Source organism: Dromiciops gliroides, chromosome 2 (assembly GCF_019393635.1).
Source record: "Dromiciops gliroides isolate mDroGli1 chromosome 2, mDroGli1.pri, whole genome shotgun sequence".
NCBI classification, from domain to species: Eukaryota; Metazoa; Chordata; class Mammalia; order Microbiotheria; family Microbiotheriidae; genus Dromiciops; species Dromiciops gliroides.
The window spans coordinates 626,435,029-626,453,917 of record NC_057862.1 but is presented as its reverse complement, the minus strand read 5'-3'; positions in this window follow the sequence as shown (position 1 = coordinate 626,453,917).

The window sequence follows — 18,889 nt, the reverse complement described above, 5'->3', positions numbered from 1 at the left end:
GGCAAGTCACTTAACCCCAATTGCCTCAGCAAAAAAACCCCCAAACAAACAAAAAAACCACACTTTAAGTTTAGGGGGAATTTAATAGCCCCTCAAATTCTCGTTTAGAAAGTTTATATTAAATGAAATATTAAAAGTACTATTTATTTTCTTTTAGCACCCAGTTAATAAAGTTTGTAAAATTTTGGTGGGGTTTTTCTCTCTATTTATATTTATAGTCATTTCCAGTAATCCACTGGCATTTTTATAGTTGTAGAAAAAGATTAAGATTACCAGAAATATTTGGATAAAGAGACAGAGTATATTATACTGCAGGTAGCTCAGTGGCTCATCAGCAACTCATTGGCTTGGAGTACTAGGACTGGAGTTATGGAAGACCTGAGTTCAAATTTGACCTCATACATTTACTGGTCTACTGGTCTTGAGAATGTCTCTTAACCTCTGTTTGCCTTAATCCACTGGAAAAACAGATAGCAAACCATTCCAGTTTCTTTGCCAAGAATACATAATGGGCAGTGTAATCTCCAGGGTCACAAAGAGTCAGACATGACTAAATGACTAAACAAGAAAAACACAGTGTCATTGAGTGAGAGAATATTGGGAAAGAACAAATCTTTCCTCAGTCATTGAGAATGTGGGTTTCGAAAGGTAGCATCTTTTCCACTTTGGCTCCACCATACCTGCTGGCTGACATTCCTCACTGATCTTTCCTTCCTCTGCTATAGCTTATTTTTCCCTGTTTTTCTCAGTTATTCATATGATTTCTATTCTTTTGAGGTCAATTCTTTATGTCTCTACTTCTGATCTGTTGGCAAACTCTCAGAAGTCAATCTTTGGTTCTGAGATAACTCACTTTATATAAATTATACAAGGAGTGATTAAGTTATTCAACCAGTTGTAACAGTCTTCTAATAGAATGCCACTGAATTTAATTTATTGAGTGATTTATGTTTGGCAAATACATGGCATAATGGATAGAGCAATGGACCTAGCATCAGGAAAACTTTAGTTCAAATATATTCACTACTTTTGTGACCCTAGACTAATAATTCCACTTATTTTTATCTCCGTTTCTTCGTCTGTAAAAGTAGATAAAAATTACCTCCCAGGTTTCTTGTGAAAATAAAATAAAATATTTGTATACATTTTGGAAGCATTAAAGTACAATGAAAATGTTATGGTAATCATGATCATGTTATTACTGATGCTGCTGCTTATGATGGTCTGATGTTAAATATATTGGAGCTAAGTGATGTGGAATGATTTGGAATGAATTATTACCCTAACAAGAATAACAATGAAAATAATAATAATAAAAATAAAAACTGACATTTATATAAAGCTTTAGGTTTAGCCAAATACTTTACATATCTTACTTTATCTGATCCTTACAATAGCCTCATAAAACTAAGTCAGAAAGGCAAAAGGGATCACTCAGGTTCCAAGAGATATTTAAAATATACGGTGTGCATTATACCAAGTTCTTGTTCACCCAAAGTCTAACATTATACAGCTCGATGCAGAGTACCTCTTCTAATCCATGTAGTTGTATCTTGTTCTCTAAATCCCTAAGACCTATGAGAATCGGTTTATTTCTCCAACAAAAAGACAATTTGATCCAAAGGTAAGAGAACTTCATACTTTCATACACTTTGCAAATAAAAACAATGTTAACTTCTCCTTAATAAATTGCTGGCTTCCTTCAAGACATTTTAAATCCCTCCTTCTTCCAGAGACATCTCCCAATTCCCAATTCCACACACCTAGCCCCTTGCTCATGAGATTACTTACCATTTACACTAGACCAGGGACCATATCATTAACATCTTTTGTATCCATTGTACTTAGTACAATGCCTGGAACATATTAAGTGTTAAATGAATACATAATGATGATGTTACTGTTGATAATGATGATGAAAATGATGCAAGAGCTAAATACCACCAATGAAAACTAACATAAATTATGTGTATTGTTTTCTTTATAGTCCCAGCCTAGCACAATGTGAGTTCAAACTAAATAAATGACAGATATAGAGAGTCAAAGGTTCTTGCAAGTTTCCTTCCAATATTGAGATGCTGTAGTTTTAAAAAGTGATGATACTAGTCACAGAAGTGGGTTGGTTTTTATCTAATATGATTAGTGGAATTATAACTGACTAGTTAAATTTTGTAGACAGGTTAATATTAGATGATGTCAAGTTATTAAAAGGAAATGTTCTGAAGGTCATTCGGATCTAGAGAATCCATAACAATATTAACAAATTAAAACAGCAAATACAAAGATAATAATAAACCCTTCAACTAAAGTATCTATTATTCTGTTTTTGACCATGATATAAAGAAAGGAAATGTGGGTCTCATTGATTCCAGCAACATTAAGGTATGTTCATAGTTTCACTAGTTTAGTACTGAAAGAAAATTTAGAGGTTATTGCACTTTATTGCCGTTTGTGATATTCTTCTCAAAAGGTTAGAGATGTACCTCACACATTCCAAGTTTCTTTCAATAGCATTTAAATTACATGACTACAACCAGGAACCTTGGATCATAATCTTGAAGCCAAACATGATTTGTAAAGTGTTCATGATTACAAGATCAAAAAGATTATATTAATATTACATAAGCTCATTAGTTTATACCTTCATTCCTCGCCTCCTGCAATTTAAAAATAGATCCTCTGGTTCTTCCATGTATTCCTTCTTTCAAAAATATTGGAATAATTATATCTGTTATAGATTATGACCATAGTTAAATACATACCCAAGGTGTACTTTGGAAAACTCAAAATTTATCCAAAGATGAATATCTAGAGGTGAAGATCATAAAAATGTAAATTAAAATAGATGACATACAGAAGTGCAAAAGGCAAGCTCATTTTTTGAAATTCATATCCATTAATTTTTATTTATAATCTCTGCATTGTACTTTTTGTTTGCTGTGATGCCTGTAATCACTTTGTAGCTATGTGTCCTGGGTAATTATGTCACTATAAATTTTTGTACCACAGGTTCCTATAAAAATGATGAGACTGGGGTAGCTAGGTGGTGCAGTGGATAAAGCACTGGCTCTGGATTCAGGAGGACCTGAGTTCAAATCAGGCCTCAGACACTTGACACTTTCTAGCTATGTGACCCTGGGCAAGCCACTTAACCCTCATTGACCCACCAAAAAAAAAAAAAAGTTGAGTCTTATAAAAAGTGTAGATTTACCACTATTGTTATAGGGTCCAATTTCCTCCATGGTTTGTATTGATTAGCATCCTTCTTTAGAAATAAGTAGAGTCTTATTGTCATTAATTTGTGCCTAATGTTAATTTATAACTTAATATTATTAATCTGATTTCACCTAATATTATGATTGTATAATCATACCATTTTAATGTTAAGTCTAAAATTATTAATTGATGCCAAATATAATTAATTAGTTTGATGAAAGAGGGACATTAGAAAAGTTCAGAGAAGAAAATTAGTTATAAGGAAATAATTTATTTGGGATTATAAGGATTATATGAGTAACAAAATTACATTAATTTGGTTAAATTGGTGTTATAATTTTTACATTGAGTTTGTTATTGTAAAATAAATTTCATTAGGTCAGTTTAGAGGGATAGCTTAATACTTCAAAAGAATAATAAAATTCTAAGGAGTTTCCAGAAAAAAAAAATTGAAAGTGAAAAATTGCACCTTGAATCTAGTTGTCAAAATTAAACAGTATAGGTGATATGAGTAAATTTGTATTCTGGAGAAAATACAAAAAGGTATCAAATTGATTTGGGAAATTGTGTATTTTATGAGAATGATTGACATCTGAATGTTGAAACTTAACATCAATAACATATACAAAACAATTAAGAACTGTACAATAGCTATTTTATGCTATATTTTTAATAGATGAGACTAGATCAAATATTCATTGTCCCCAAATGACAAAGAATTAGAAATTCTCAAAATATAGATACCTAGTAGAGAGAAAAATAAAATATAAATAAATAAAATAATGTGAGAAGAATAAAGAGTACATATCCATTTAATCCTGTTGGGTACTGTGGTTATTCTGAAAAAAAAAATGGTTTCAGTAAGTCTATAGAAGATAAGCTTAAATCCACAAATCCTTCCTAATTAAATTGTCAAAAATAGTATTCCTTTTAAATTCTTGTATAACAATCCACAGAGAGGTAAATAGGTTAAGACTAATATGAGAAGAGAGTTTCTCACTGGAACATGTCTATCTGCACTCCATTAAAAGAGATGAGAGGTTGTAGCTAGGTAGCACAGTGGATAAAGCACCGGCCCTAAAGTTAGGAGGACTTGAGTTCAAATTTGGCCTCAGACACTTGACACAATAGCTGTGTGACCCTGGGCAAGTCACTTAAGCCTTATTACCTTGCCAAAAGAGAGACAGAGAGATGAGAAAATAGCAATGGTAATGATGATAACAATCATAATAATAATCATCTCCCCAAGTCCACTGCAGGATGGGTAGAGGAACAATAGGAGAGTGGGGATCACAGAGACTCCAAATATTCTGACACAATTATAAGCTGACAGTGAATATTTGGCAAAATCCCTGAAATTCTGGAAAACTGGGCTCTGGTCTTTAGATTTTTAGCATGTTGATCACTATGATGAAACTCATCCAAATAGTCAGAAATAAACAAAGACAGAGAGAGAGAGAGAGAGAGAGAGAGAGAGAGAGAGAGAGAGAGAAATTTGATATCAAACTGAGTTTCCACCTACTTTTGCTAAAATTTTTTACAATGTTAATCTTGACAAGGAAGATAGTAGAATGAAGGAAATTAATATTCTCTATCTACAAGGAGACAAGATACATTGAGATATAGATAGATATATAAGTAGATATTTACTATCTATATATATATATACACATAGATATTTGCAAATATATATATTTACAAAACATATATCTGAAAAAGAATAGAGTTATATTTGCTCTTTCTATATATTTACAATATATATTTACTATGTAAGTATATTTGCTATATATATATTTTTATATATTTGCTATACTTGTACATAATATCTCAATAATTATGTTTCCATGCAGATGGTTCCCACTAAGATGGAAAAATCAGAGCTGAGCCTGAAATGAACTGAAGAAATTACTATTTTCATTATGTGACATAACAAATTTGTAACGGATTTTATCAGTTACCAGTAAGGGGTTTATATTGATTTTGTCAATGACACCTTCAGATCCAAGTTACACAACAATGTGTTGCTTGCTGTCCAGTGTAGGGTAATATTTAGGAATATATTTATCCATATGCCTAAATTAGGTGTATTTGATAAGAAATTAAATTATTAAAAAGAAAAAAAATGTTCTCTGGTCACAGAACATATCTTATCTAAAGATACCAGAAATTGTACCTAATAATGAAATGTGACAAAAATGGTACTGATATCCTAAATGAGTTTGCAAAGGAAAGGTGTCTACCCAGAATGGAATTTTGAACTGCTATATTTGATTTTATAGCAAGAATTTAAGTAGGAGCCCAAACATAAAAATATACATAATTCAACAATATTATCAGTTGTATATCCTTCCTATAAACATGTGTTTGCCCTTAATATTTGATGGAAAGTATGATGTTTCTAGACTTGCACACAAGACTATAAAAATAGATCTTGTTACCAAAGAATGAAAATGCAGAAAATAATTTCTGATATTTTTATTTATTTTCATTTGTCAATTTTCTTAAATTTTGAATAACTGTAATTAGGCTTTTATCATTCTTTTAAAAAATAAAATTAGGTAATATTATATTTTATTATTTGACCTTAATTTTCAGGATTTATATTTTATAGATAAATCTGTTGGTTTTCTGTTTTTTTTGGTTGCATACTCTATTCATTTGTATGTCCATTTCAATTTGTTGATAAAAATGTTTAGAGATATAAATTTTACATATTGACTTTGTTTAAATATTTATTGTTTTCTATTTGTATTATTAACATCTATTTAGATCACTCTAATTTTCAAGGTGTCTTACTCAGGTAATGTTTTGTACCACTTGTTTGAAACTATTATTTTTTTCCCCAGACTTTCTTCTATAACACATTTCCTTTACAATTCTTTTCTCTAAAACTCTCATTTAATTTATAGAATTTTTGTTTTATAACCTTGTAAAATTTCTTATTTAATTAATTTTAGGAGTGCTAGATAACTTGTGGCCAAGTTTTGTTTTTGTGTTTTTTTTTCCTCTTTGAAGCTTTGTCCATAGATATTTTGTAATCATTCTTTCCTTTTTTTTTTTGTACTCGTTACCATAATATCTCTTTGTGTTCATTTTTAATTATTTTTTTTACTTTTGAAAAGCTCAATATTCTAGCCTTACTTCCTAATTTCAGATTTAATTTTTGATTGGAAATAGACCCTATGAAATTCTGAAGGTAAATCAGCACCTTGCTAAGTCCTGTATTGTATTATCTTGAAACTTAATGTTACTTTCCCTGAATATTAAGTACCATATTTTTCTAGAATTTCAGTATCATCTCAGGGAAGGGACTTGAAATCTTTCTGACAAACTAAAGCAGTCTCATCTAGGGACAAGTATAATCACTTCCTTCATCATCTGCCCTTTGTAAGATTCTTAGCTTGATATTAATCTGAATAACATAAAAGTGTTGGAAATTCAGTAAAATCTGCTGGATATAATCACTTTCATTTGGTTGAAAACTTCCATATTTTAACAGGGACAAAAAACCAGGTGCTCTCTTAGTCTGAGTTCTCTGAACTGGCCAAACACGGGCCAAGACTATATAACTCATGTTCTCTACATCCAGACAAAAGAACTGTGGATTCTGAATGCAGATTGAACCAAACGGTTTCTACTTTTTTGTTGTATTTGCTTTTTCTTTTTTGAAATTTTTCTCTTTTTTCTGATCCTTCTTTCACAATATGACTAATGCAGAATTATGTTTAATGTGATTGTACATAAATAACCTTTATCAGATTGCTTTCTGTCTTGTGGAAGTGGTAGGGAACGGAGGGAGGGAGAAAAATTTGGAACTAAAAATCTTATAAAAACAAATATTGAAAACATTTTTATATGTAACTGGAAAATAACAAAATACTTTATTATTAAAAAAAAAACTATATTACTCACTTTCCAGGGTCAGAGCCACAGAATCTTCTTACTTATGACATAGGGCTTAGGAAAAATCAAAAGAAGTTTCTCCCATGAGAAGAAAAACCAAAGATGATCACATAACAGGACAAACATATCTAGGAATCAAGGGATTATTAAAGTTTAGATAGACCAACTTGAAATCAGGACAGACATACCTAAGAAATAAGGGGAGATAAACTTTTATAGCAGGAAAGTCAATTAGGTGTGACTACTTGACCAGAGCTAGGAGGCAGACATGACCCCAAATTTCAGGACCATAAATTCAAAACTATCCCTCTCAACTCTCAGGAATGTGGCAAGCATCTAAGCTTTCCCCACCCCACTCCAAAAATGAACTTTCCAGTTGTCAAGTAGATATCCCTTCTATTCTCTTTAAAAGCTTTTGCCTTTTTTTCTGTTCTAGGAGGAGAATGTTTCTAAGTTGTCCTCTCTGAGGGGTGAAGTATTTGACTTCATACTTGATCATTTTCTCTACCATCAAATTAAAGACCCCTTTAATTCTAATTGGACTGTGTACAAGACTGTAATTCTTTATTGAGGAATACCTAAGGACCACCACATTTCCCCCTTGACACTTTTTCTGTTTCTTGTACAATACACAGTGCCAGTCCCTTAGAAGCAACTTAATTGTTCTGTCACCCTTAAGTATAGTGACCTTCACTTTCTTCCTCAGTCCCCTACCCATAGTCCACAGTAGATCTGCCAGTCATCTTTGGTTTTGGAGAGACAGGGCTGCTAATTGGCTCATGTTCCTTTTTACTGCACAATGTCAGGACCTTATGTTCTGGATTTTATCCTCTACTAACCCTAATGAAAAATTGAAGGTCCATGTTCAGTCTCTGTGCAGGTAAGAGTAATACCAAGTCATCCTGCCTACATTCTTTCTTATGTCCAAAGACCTCTGTCTTTCCATGATGGACTGGATTAGAGAAGTAACTTATTTTTCTTGAATTTTTGGAATACACTCATTCTAGCATAGTTTTCTAGGTATTTATGAAAGAGTTATAAAAGAGAGTTAGGCTGTACCATTTTCTCCTACTCCATCACCTTGTCTGTCCTTCCCTCACAAACAGAAAAATAATAAAATTAAATTGCCTAAGACTTTCCTTCTACCTGAACTACTTTCATTGCACACCTCCTATAAATATTCATATATGTATATATTTTCTTATTTATATTTTAAACATATGGTAATAAAATAATTATAATGATAATAATTAACCTCAAAAATAATAAAAATACAAATTACAAAAAGATTAAAGAGGAAATTATATTTGTCCCTAATGTCAATAAGGAGCCTTCAGATTTCATGTAATTCAGTACTCTTTATAGTGGTGGTGGTTGTGGTGATGATAATGATGTTTTACAGGCACTATTCTAAGTATTTTACAAATATCTCAAATTATGAAAAACAACTCTCAAAGATAGGTTATGATACCCAAAGTGTAGTTATAGAAACTAAGGCAAACAGAGGTTAAGTGTCTTATCCAAGTTTACATAGCTAACAAGTGTCTCTGGTCATATTTGAACTCAGTTCTTCTTGACTCCAAGCTCAGCATTCCATGTATTCAGGGCTTCTTAAACTTTCTCCACTTGTTACCTCTTTTTGCCTGATAAATCTTATGTGACACCAGGTATATAAAATAGGTATTCATATTCTTTTACTGTTGCTAAATTTTTGGTAACCATCACATTCAGTTACACAAACCCATATGGAATCATGCCCCACAGTTTAAGAAGCTAGGTATTATATCACCTACCTGTCATTGTCAGATGGCAAATCACTTTGTCATTTGTGTAATGGCCTGATTGATATAAAGAGAATTTTGGGGGGCTAATTTGGAAGCTATTATTATAATGCAAGAAATAGGTGATGAGGTTCTGAACTAGTGCAGTGGTTTTGTAAATAGAAAGAATGTACAAAAGATGTTGAGAGAGAATGAGGAGAACTCAAAACTGACTTGATTGGTGGAGAAAGATGATATCAAAGTTCTAAAGGTAGGTGACTGGAAGCATGGTAAATGTCTCAACAGCTATAACAAGGTTCTGAAAAGAGGTGACTTAAAGGGGAGAAAAAATGTGAAGAATAATGTGAAGTCCTTTGATACATTTCAGAAGTCATTCATTTTGTTTATCTAGTAAAATTCATTCTGTTTCACTCAAAAGGTAAAGTGGTAGAGGGAAGACTGGACACCTACTCTTTGGTCATTACCTCTGACTCAGAGTTAAATGTCTACCAACATTTATTTGTTTTTTTGTTTTTGTTTTTTTGTTTTTTGTTTTTTTTGTTTTTTGTTTTGTGGGGCAATGGGGGTTAAGTGACTTGCCCAGGGTCACACAGCTAGTAAGTGTCTGAGGCCGGATTTGAACTCAGGTACTCCTGAATCCAGGGCTGGTGCTTTATCCACTGCGCCACCTAGCCGCCCCTCTACCAACATTTATTAAATATTTAGTATGTGTCAGGCACTGTGTTAAATATGAGGGGTACAAAAAAGACATAAACAATAACTGCCCTGAAGAAATCCACATGCTAATAGGGGAGGCAACATATAAGGAATTATATAAAAACAGTGACAATTCAGAGTCTAAAAATTGAGTGTCATGTGAGAGGAGCAGTAAGGAAACCTGGGTCACTGGTTTGCAGAGTACATGGAGGAGAGTAAAGTATCAGCACACAGGAAACACAGGAATGAGACAAGTAATGAATGACTCTAAAACATATTTAGAGGATTTTATATTTTACCAGGAGGTAATCTGGGGTCACTGCAGTTTACTATGTGTTGGAGGAGGAAATTCAGGTGCAATTTAGACTCATCACTTTTATAGTTGTTTGGAGGAAGGAGAGTTGGGGGTGTATATGAGAAATGTTGGGAAGTAGAATGAATAGAATTTGGCAACAGATTGGCTATGGGAGAGGTTAAGAGTACAAAAGTAGGGAATGACACCAAGATTTGAAACCTGGATTACTGGAAGTTTAATGAGGCCCTAAAAATTAATAAGAAAGTTTTTGGGAAATAGTACTTCAATTCTGGACAAGTTTAAGATGTCTTTGGGAAATCCAGTTTGAGTTGTCAAATGAGGACGGAGTCCTCTTCCTGATGCATATTTCCCCATTTGGGATACTACTACCCTATACAATACTATTTTATAAATTTAAATGTTAAATATTATCTTGAATATAAACTGGGACCTTGATGGAATGGATTTTCTACATATTAAACAGTTCTTTCTTTAGGTTTTTGATTTCTTTTATTTTGATTTTATTCCTTCTTCTTTACCTTGGCCATAAAAGTGGAGGTTGGGTAAGTTTATTTCAAAATTAACTGGCCTCTTGAAGGTTCTAAATGACTATCAATAGCATTATATTCTGAGGCCAAAATATATTTTAACTATATACAGAGAGATATTACCAGCATTTCATACAACCATTACCAACACACAGACAAAAATGCCATCTAGGCAAAACTATTCAATTTATCAACTCCCTCCCTTTTTAATCCTCAACATATTTTAGGAATTTTTTCCCCTGATTGGTTCCTTTTCTTTACAAACCACCAAAATAACCATTCCTTGTTTTAACCCTCTTTAATATTATTTACATATGGGTTCTGAGAACATCTTTTTTCTCTGAAGCTGCTAGGAAGTACCCTATGCAAGATTATTATTGGGATTCATTGAATTCTAATAACATGCAAATTACCCAAAAATTACTACAATAAGAATCTGATCCTTTGGGAAAATTCAGGTTAGGATTGGGTTCCTTGACTTGTCATATATTAGTGAAGTCAGTTCACTAAGCATTCATTAAGAACATATCACATGTCTGGACTATATTCTTCTCACCAATGCAATGGTACAGAAGAGTTCCAGGGAACTCATGATAGAAGAGGATCTCCAAATCCAAGAAAAAAAAGAAAGAAAGAACTGTGGAGTATAGATGCTGATTGAACCATATTATTTCTTTTGTTTTGGGTGCTATCGGGATTTTTTTCTATTTTGAGGTTTTGCATCACTGCTCTGATTTTTTCTCTTGTAACAGGATTAATGCAGAAATAGGATTAATGTTATTATGTGTATATATGTCTGTGTGTGTATATATCTATATGTATATGTATAGAGATATATAGATATAACCTATATCAGATTACCTGCTGTCTAGGGGAGGGGGGAGGGAGGGGAGGGAGGGAGAAAAATCTGAAATTATAAAGCTTGTATAAACAAAAGTTGAGAACTATCTTTACATGTAACGGAAAAAATAAAATACCTTATACATTAAAAACAAAAAAAGAACATATCACATGTCAAGCCCTGCACCAAAACCTGGAGAAAGACAATAGAAATCACTGTCCTCAAAGAGCTCACAATCCGATGGGGTGAAGGCATGGAAAAATGCAATTAATAAACATATTTACATATATGAATAATATATATGTGTGCATATATACCTATGTATATGTGTATATAGACATCTATAATAGTAATGTCATATATGAGAAATTATAGATTTATATATACACACATACATACATCTATACATATGTATGTATGTTTATAGATACATATATGTATATGACAGATGATTGATGTCAGGTAGAAAGCACTAATATTGAAAATAGGTAAAGAATCCTCAGAAAAGGTGAGCTTTTAGCAAATTCCTGAAAGAAAGAAAAGAAAAAAAAAGGCAGAGAGGAGGAGGGAGGAACATTTCAAACAATGGTGATAGTGAAAATGCAAAGTTGGGAGAGAGTTTTGTTCATTAAACATCAATGATGTCAGAGTCACAGAAGAACATAGAGGAGAATAAGCACTTATAATGTTCCAGGCACTGTGCTATGTTCTTAGGATATAAATGCAAGTAAAAAGAAAGCCAGTCTCTACCCTTAGGGAGCTTATACTCTACTAAGAAAACACACGTAAAAAGGAAATTAAATTTTCGGGTTGAGACATTCAGAGCCATGGTAGCAAAGTAGAGAGACTCAGAATCAGACCTAGGGGAATAAAGAATGGTTTTCCTAAGCCATTCCTAAAAATGGAGGTTCTGGGGAAAATTTGCCAATGGGAATGGAGTTCTATAGGAATTGAGGGATATTACACAGGCTCTGAAGAAATTTCCAGGATGAGAGGGAAGTTGAGATATACTGACAAAATCTAAAGAAGCAGAAGCAGATTTAGTAGAGGAAAAAAAGAATGGTTGCCCTGGGACCACAATGAAAAATTAGAAAGGGACTAGTTACTTGATCCTCCATAACATCATTATAGTGGAAGAAAGAATGAATTCCCTTGGCTTCTTTTTTTTTCATTGTTGAATAGAATTTTATTTTCAAAAATATATGTGAAAACAAATTTTAACATCAATTTTTTAAAACTTTGTGTTCCAACTTCTCTTCCTCCCTCCATTCCCACAAGAAATCAAGCAATCCAAAATAAGTTATACATGAGTAGTCATGGGAAAATTCCCATATTAGCTAATTGTGAGGGAAAATAGTAAAAACAAAACAAAACAAAACAAAACTTCAGATTTAAGGAATTATCAAAGAGGAAAAGGAAAAAAAATAAAAATGTGTTTCCATCTGTTTTCAGATACTATCAGTTCTTTCTCTGCAGATGGGCTGCAATCTTCATAAGTCCTTCAGGGTTATATTGGGTCATTGCCTTTTAGAAAATAACCATATGGTTCCAAGCAGATCATCCCCCACTATTGCTCTTATTTTGTATACAGTACATTTCACTCTGCTTCACTTCAGATAGGTCTTTTCAGGTTTTTCTGATAGTATCTTGTTCAACATAACTTGTATATAGTACCTTAAGCTTGACAGAGAATTTTCTTCATAAAAGCCCAGCAAAGTAGGTACCATACATTTTGCCATTTTAATCAATCATCATAATTATTTCCCTCCATCCCACTCCCTTCACATGACATTAACTCTATCTTCTTTTTACCTATTCCTCTTGAAATGTGTTTTACTTCTGACTATAATCTCCCCAGCTCTGTACTCCCTTTTTTCACCCTTCCTTCCTTATCCTTCTCCCCTCCTTCTTTCCTGCAGTGTTAAATAGATTACTCTTCCCAATTGGGTATGAATGTGATTCCCTCCGTGTGCCCACTCCAATGAGATCAAGGTCCCTGAGCTAATTATGTATTCTAAATTTTTCTTCCTCCCTCCCTCCTCAACCCTCTCTATGAGATCAAGCAATTAAATCTGTCATTCTTGTGCAGTAATGCAGAACATCTTCATCTTCCTTGAAAGTGTTTTTGCCTTTTACTGCTGTCTCCCCCAATCTGCACTTCCCTCTTTCCCTTCTCCCCTGCCCCTTATAGCCCTCCCCTCCCTCAGGGCAAAATATATTACTATACCTACTTGAGTATGTATGTTCGTCCTTCTTTGAGCCAATTCTGATTATATTTTTTTTTTTTTGGTGAGGCAATTGGGGTTAAGTGACTTGCCCAGGGTCACACAGCTAGTAAATGTTAAGTGTCTGAGGTGGGATTTGAACTCAGGTACTCCTGAATCCAGGGCCCATGCTCTATCCACTGCGCCACCTAGCTGCCCCCAAATTCTGATTATATTAAGGTTCACTCACTCCCCAACTCCTTCCCCCTCTTCTACTCTCCTCCATAAGCTTTCTTCTTGTTTCCTTCATGTGAACTACCTCTCCCCAGACCATCTCTCCCCTTCTCCCTCCCCCAGTCTATTCCTCCTACCCCTCAACCCTATTTTAATGATGTCATCATGGATTAGTTAGGTGGCACAGTGGACAAAGCATCAGCCCTAGACTCAGGAGGCCCTAAGCCCAAATTCAGTCCCAGACATAACACACCCCACCCTGTCTGCCCCACAAAGAACAAAACATAAATGCTTTAAAGATATCATTCCTTCATATTCAGTTCAGACCAGTGTCTTCTGTGAATTCCTCACTTAGATACTTCTTATGAGTTCCAAGTATTATCTTTCCATGTAGGAATGTAAACAGTTTGATCTTTTAATATCCCTCATGAAGTCTTTTTCCTATTTGCTTTTTAATACTTCTCCAGGGTCTTGTATTTGAAAGTCAGATTTTCTATTCAGTTCAGGTCTTTTCATCACAAATGCCTGAAAGTCCACTTTCTCATTGAGGTCCCTTTTATTCTTCTGAAAGATTATACATAGTTTTGCTGTGTATGTGAATTTTGACTGTAGTCCCAGCCCTCCGCCCTCTGGAATATAATATTCCATGCCCTTCAGTCCTTTAGTGTAGAAGCTGCTAGATCTTGCTTTATCCTTATTGGAGCTCCACAGTATTTGAATTCCTTTTTGCTAGCTGCTTGCAATATTTTCTCCTTGACCTGGGAGTTCTAGAATTTGGCTATAATATCCCTGGAGGTTTTCCTTTTGGGATCTCTTTCAGGAGGTGATCGGTGGATTCTTTCAATTTCTATTTTAGCTTCTGCTTCTAGAATATCAGGGCAATTTTCCCTCACAATCTCTTGGAGGATGGTGTCTAAGGTTTTGTTTTGGTCATGGTTTTCAGGTAGTCCAATGATTTTCAAATTATCTCTCCTAAATTAATTTTACAGGTCTGCTGTTTTTCCAAGGAGATATTTCACATTGCCCTCTACTTTTTCATTCAATTTGATTTGCTTTACTGTGTCTTGGTTCCTCATAAAGTCACTAGCTTCCATTTGTTCAATCCTAATTCTTAGGCAATTATTTTCATCAGACAGTTTGTCAATCTTCTTTTCCATTTGGCTTTTCAAACTGTTGACTTTTTTCTCATGACTCTCCTGCATCACTCTCATTTCTCTTTCCATTCTTTCCTCCCTTTCTCTACATCTTCTTTCTATTTCTCCTACTTTCTCTTAAAAGGCCCTTTTGAGAGCTTCCATGGCTTCCATGGCCTGAGACAAGTTCATATTTTTCTTGAAAGCTTTGCATTTTGGAGCTTTGACCCTATTATTATCTTCTTGTTCTGAGGTTGTATTATGGTCTACCATTCCCCCAAAGAAGTTTTCAATGGTGTTCTGCTTTCTCTGCCTACTCATCCTGGCTTACTATTTCTTGGCTTTTAACTCCTTCTTAAAGTGTGGTGTTCTTACAGGACACACTGTTAGAGCTACAACATGGCCCCAAGGAGATGATTGGGCTTCTTCTCAGCCTGCCTGGCATTGCTTTTATTTGATTTTAAACTCTCCACTGTGGCATGGGGTTGTGGGAGTGGGGCTCTTTCTTGGCCCTGCTCCTATTTCCAGCTTCAGAGGATCCCAGGTGTTTTGGTTTGGGGGACAGGCAGGTTTTAATCTCACCTGGCCTGTTCTCTGGTCTGGAGATAACCTCAAGTCTACTTACTAAACAGCCAACCAGAAAAGCTTTTTGTGGTGTGGTTTTTAGGTTCTATGAACTGCCTGCTCTCCTCCCCCACCTGGGCCTTCCACTGCTCAGGATTTCTTCCTGGTTCCCTGCTGCAGTAGGACAGTGGAATCCTTCCCCCCCCAGTCCACTGATACCCCTGCACTTACCCCACCCCCCCAGGCCAGCTGTTCAACTTGACCGTGGGTTCGGTTCCAGAAGACGCAGTTGCTGCAGCCGATTCAGAGGCACTGGAGCAAATTTCCTTTGTGGGATGTCTGGCGTGTCAGCCTGATTGCTGTGTTAGGCTTTATTCGTGGCCCAGTACAGCCCCCTGAAATCCATCTATAGCTGGAGAAAACTCTCAGCCCTTATTTTTGTGCGTTTTTCTGCTTGAGGGGTTCTTTTATTGCTATTTTGGGGGTGATTGTATCAGGAGCTCTGTGTGTTCAATGTCTTTCCTCCACCATCTTGGCTCTGCCTCTTCATGCTGTTGGTTTCTAAAGTCTTGGTTAAACACATTCACTGTCTGTCTTCCACTTTATATTATTGATTGAATGATAATAATATTAATGTATCATATTGCAAAACATTTTAAAATCATGTTTACATGTAGACTCTTATTTGATCCTCACAAATATTTCAAATAAAGAGAATAGATATTATCTCTTTTTTTTAGAGGTGGAAAGTTAAAGAGAGTTTAATAACTTAGTAAGAGCTACATAGTTAATGAAAAGCTCTTCTGACTTACAATCTAGTTCTCCTTCCAGTGGATTATATTGCTGCCTACACAAATCCCATTTAAAATTATATCTATATATAGATCTATATTAATTTCTACCATATCTGTATTACTATATAATTTCTATCTCTATCCATATCTATATAATCTATTTCTAACTTGCCATATCCATATGCATATTTATATTTCTATCTCTGTATCTATCCATCTGCCAACTATATATTATCTCTCTCTCTCTTTCTCTCTCTCTCTCACACACACACACACACACACACACACACACTCTCTCTCTTTCTCATTTCAGGTGGGTGAAATATGTCATTTAGATTAACTGTTTTTGTGGTTATGGGATTGGGACATATCCAGGACTTTGGGATTATTAAAGTTTAAATTGGCCAGCTAAACTGAAGGATGAACATACATTGAGAATTCTAGTTGTTTTTTTGTTTGTTTGTTTTTTGGGGTTTTTTTGTGGGGCAATGTGGGTTAAGTGACTTGCCCAATGTCACACAGCTAGTGTCAAGTGTCTGAGGCCAGATTTGAACTCAGGTACTCCTGAATCCAGGGCCAGTGTTTTAACCACTGCGCCACCTAGCTGCCCCCCCCCCGCCATATATTGAGAATTAAAGGAGATAAACCTATTAGGCATTGCTGCTGCTTCAGTGGCCCCAAGGAGACAGAGATAACTCCAGAAATCAGAACAACCACCTCTCACTCAACTTCTCCCAACCCACCCCCAATAAGGGACATTCCACTCTCAGGTGATTACCCCATTTACCGTCTATAAAATCTTTTGCCTTTCTCATGTTTAAGGAAATAGATATCTCAGAGAATTATGTCTCTCTGAACAATCTCCCCTTGAGAGAAGTCTTTGACTTTTCTCTTGGTCTCTAGTGCCTAAATAAAATATTATTTTATTTTAATGGATTTGTGTGCAAGAGGGTGTAATTCTTTAAAGAGAAATACCTAAGGACCCCCACAACCAATTCCCCCCCCCACCTGTGACACAAGAAACCCCCAGGACATGACCTTCAATTTCTTCTCCCAAAACACATGCCCCTCAAATCTCATGCCCACTAGGATATTCCCTTCTAAAACCCCACACCCTTGCAAAATGCCTCAAGGATATGTCCATAACAGCCACCATGCTTCAAAAGGTGTCAATGCTAAAACCATTAGTCTTCAAGTCAGGGTGCTGAGTCAGCACCTTATTCAATATATTCATGAGTTCAGAGTTGCCGATGTCCATATCATCTCCCACCAACTTAGGAAACAGCCCTGTGAAATGTCAGACTTCCCCACTTTTATTGGCCTTGTTTTGGGAGAAGTGGGATAAAGGGGGTGGGTACTCTAGGTTTTAATTAGCTACAGCTTCTCTGATGGCTTTGATGACCCTGCCTATGAAGCCTATAGTGCCCACCACCACTCTGTCACCTTTGTTACCACCCTTCTTCCACTGAGCAGCTCCCCATGACATTGCTGATATCTCTAGTAGAAAAGCCCCCATTAGCCACATCCCCACCACCACTGTAATGAACCATTGACTAGTGCTACCATTCCATTTAAGCTCTAAAAATCAACTGGATTTTTTAAAGGGATATTTAGTGCAAGGACACAAAAATGTAGAAATATTTATACTCAACACCTCTGAAGTATGCTCAGCTCAGTTGCTACATAACATTGGTTCCACCAAGTTCATATGCATATGTGACTCAACTCTCCATTGAGTCCTCATTTCAGCTTAGGCTGGGCTGATTCCAGAAGGTCATACCTGAAAGTCTTTCCTTATCCCATGGATTATCAAGTGTGCTATCTGTAAAACCCAAACTCTGGACACCAAAATACTCTTTTGACGTTTCAAAACTCACAGGATCAGAAGTGCCAATCCCTTCCTCTAAGAAAGAAAATAAAAAATTTAGAAGGCTATTTTGGTAACTCCTAACGTGGGACTCTATGAAATGAAAGGGAGTAAGGCCAAGAGAAAGAGAAAGATGCAGAAAGAGCCAGAGAGAGAAACAGACAGAGCCAAAGAGATGGAGAGAGACAAAGACAGAAACACAGAAAGAGAGGGAATTCTCATGAAACTAAGTGTATATTTTCATGTGCAAAACATTGGAAATGACAAGGAAAAAAGTGTACCCCAATACAGCATAATAAAGGGCTTGCAAAAATGATGTTTTATCTGTTTTGTTTTGTTTTGTTTTTCTACACCAACTTCTTTCCTGTTTAGTTTTGTCGTTGATCACTTGATACTTTTCTAAAATCAAGGAGGAAAAGGAGATTGGGAATGGCCATTATTTTTGTTTATTTGTTTCAATGATTCTTTCAATTTCATTCAAAATGCCCCATGTGCTGCTTCCTCTTTTGAGTAGGCCTGACACTTCATTATTTTCATGCAATCAAACTGAATTCTCCAAACATTTCTTTCAAGTTTTATCCTAGAAAAGGAGCCAAGGCAGCATTTTCTGCCTAATAGTTTTCCTGGGTAATGTTTCCTGGTGTGCTATGGCTGCAATTCTTAGAATAACAGTATAAGACTGAAGTAACATTGGTACCCATTCTACTTTTCCTAGATCTACTGCTGATGCTATATAGAGTGCACCACATTGGTTAATGACCAAGAGAAGTTCTTTTACTATCTTATTATGACAGACTATATTTATTTGTTTGT